The sequence below is a fragment of the Caretta caretta genome, chromosome 1 (assembly GCF_965140235.1).
Source record: "Caretta caretta isolate rCarCar2 chromosome 1, rCarCar1.hap1, whole genome shotgun sequence".
NCBI lineage: Eukaryota > Metazoa > Chordata > Testudines > Cheloniidae > Caretta > Caretta caretta.
In genome coordinates, this window is record NC_134206.1 from 1,738,607 (window position 1) to 1,741,464 (window position 2,858).

The 2,858-nt window shown below is 45.6% G+C and overlaps 1 pseudogene; it reads left to right on the plus strand.

Moving 5' to 3' along the window:
- Positions 1–745: 745 nt before the first annotated feature.
- LOC142071045 (olfactory receptor 52R1-like) lies at positions 746–1,695 on the plus strand (annotated as a pseudogene).
- Positions 1,696–2,858: the final 1,163 nt, after the last annotated feature.

The window sequence follows — 2,858 nt, forward strand, 5'->3', positions numbered from 1 at the left end:
AATCACAGAACCAGAGAGATTACACAGACAAACAATAGCAAAGTGGGAACTATAATGACAAAACAATACAGAAGTGAGGATTTCACATCCCAGCTATTGATAAGTGAGTTCTTGCCAGACAGGATGCTATCAAACTAAGTTTCCTTTTACATTTTCTAGGCACTTCCCTTTCTCTGGAGGTGATAGGAATACAATCCTGTCCTGATAGTGCCTGACAGCCCAATAGCACCTTATTTCAATGTGACTAGTTTGGAATGTGAGGATGTGACCGGTCGCTTCCCAGCTTATGGCTGCCTCTGCTGCTTAGCCAAAGGCCTGAGCCTAAGCACAGGGCCACAAACAGCCACAGTAAGAGAAGGCCCTTACACCAGCAGATAGTGATTTTGATTCTTTCTTTTATACCTCTATAATTAGCCAAGTGATAAGAATACACCTAAATTCTTAGAGTATGGGCCTTTACAGACAGGCCTGAATATCTATATCCTAACACAGTTGTTAATAATTCATTTCTCTGAATAATGAAAATGTCATTTTTCAGTGTGTGAAGAGTGACTAATCTGCTTTAACCATGAGAACAGCCTCCAGTAGTGCATGTTGTGTCTCAAGTTAACACTGTCTCTCCATCCAGGCATTCGTACTGCAACCATCACCCTAGACTCTGGGCACATACAGGACATCAGGGGAACGTACAGTACATCCAGGGGACAGCATTCTTCCTCAGAGTTGGACACCTTCTCGTGTACTCATGTTAGATTCCAAAACAACTGACTTCACCAACCCCTCCACCTTCATCCTGCTGGGCATTCCTGGCCTGGAGACGGCCCATGTCTGGATCTCCATCCTCTTCTGCACCATATATACCATAGCTGTCTTTGGAAACTTCACCATCTTGTTCATCGTGAAGAGGGAGCCGAACCTCCATAGTCCCATGTACTATTTCCTCTGCATGCTGGCCATCACTGACCTGGTCCTGTCCACATCCATCCTGCCCAAAATGCTGAGCATCTTCTGGTTCAATTCCAGGGAGATCGATTTCAGTGCCTGCCTCACCCAGATGTACTTTATTGGCACCTTCTCATTGATGGAGTCTGGGATCTTTGTGGCTATGGCTTTTGATCGCTACGTGGCCATCTGTGATCCCCTGAGACATTCCACCATCCTGACAAACACCATGGTGGCCAAGATCTGCCTGGCCGTGGTGTTGCATGGTGGCACACTTGTACTGCCTTATCTCTTCCTGGCCAGGCATTGGCCATATTGCAAAACCAACATCACCCCCCTCCCTCTTACTGTGAGCACATAGCTGTGGTGAAGCTGGCCTGTGCCGACATCCAAGTCAGTAGTTACTACGGACTCTCTATGGCATTCTTTGTGATTGGTCTGGATGTGTTTTTTATCACCATGTCCTATACCCATATCCTCAGGGCCATCTTCAGCCTCCCTACAAAGGATGCCCAGGTCAAGACTTTTGTGACCTGCAGCTCCCACGTCTGTGTCATTTTAGCTTGTTACATCCCAGCTCTCTTCTCCTTTCTTATGCACCGGTTTGGCCACAATGTGGCCCTGCATTACCACATTCTCATTGCCAACATGTACCTTGTGGTGCCCCCCATGCTACACCCCATCATCTATGGTGTGAGGACCAAACAAATCTGGGAGAGGCTTCTACTGCTATTTACTCACAAAAGGAACTAAAATTTCCTCCTGGTGCTCTGGCTTTCAGAGTGAGCTCCGTGCAGGGCCAGCTGGTGACATAGTTCTGGGCCCTCTGCTGTGAATCACTTACTCGACAGTCAAAGACACATTAAATCCTTTCCTGACCTCATTGTGCTGTGTCAGCATTACAAACTGGAGAGTCAGTCAATATATCATTTGCTGGGTTGCCACCTTTCTAATTTCTGGTAACTGGGCCCCCCAAACCCCACTTTGACCCACCTCTTCTGCCCCTGCTTTGCCTCTTCCCCCAAGGACTCGCCCCTCTCTCAAGGTCCTCTCCTTCCCTCCACCTGTCACTAATTCGATTATTTCCACCTAGATAGCCCCATCCCCAGTTCCAAGGGAACCATTTCAGATTTTGGTAGGAGTGACAACTTTTACCGTGATTCCAGGGGTACCTAGGCTCTTGAAAACTCTCATTTTTTGGCAGATAATTTAGTAATTTGCAGACAGGAGCGCTGTATCTAATTCCTATATAAAAGAAAGAAAATTAAATAAATATTAGACCCACTCAGCTCTAATACTAACATGTTCTGACATCTTGTTGCAAGTTCCTTAAGGAACATTGGTTGGTCGTAATTGTTAATGTATATTCTAATTTTTGTTACTAACTCTGCAGAGAGAGAGAGACTCCATCAGGTTCTGTCTCATCTCCAGGAGGGGAATGGGGTGGAGTGGATTTAAAGAAAAAAATGAACAAGTCTCTTAAAATTGAATTATCCAAAGTGTGCAATGAGCTGGGAACAAATTGGGACATGGTGCTCCCATTGGTCCTGATGAGAATCTGGAGCCACACAAATCGCTCAACAGGAATTAGCCTTTGGAAAGCCCATGCTTGGCTGGAAAAATCTATTGTACCCCCCAGATTGGGACACTATGGAAATATTGGCAACAACATCCCAAATAAACAACCTCAAATACTGGATAGGAGCAGCTGCAGCACACCAAGCTGTAGAATAGTGAAAGATGCATTTGATGAGATGCTATTAGGCAATGGCAAGCCGGGAACCCAGTAATGGTTAAAAATGGACCAGCCCGTAAGAATAAATTTCCAAAAGGGGGATGGCATGGACCATGGACAATCATGGACAAATTGGGTCACTCGTTATATCTTATAGACATAGAGGTTCAGCCTTGGTGGA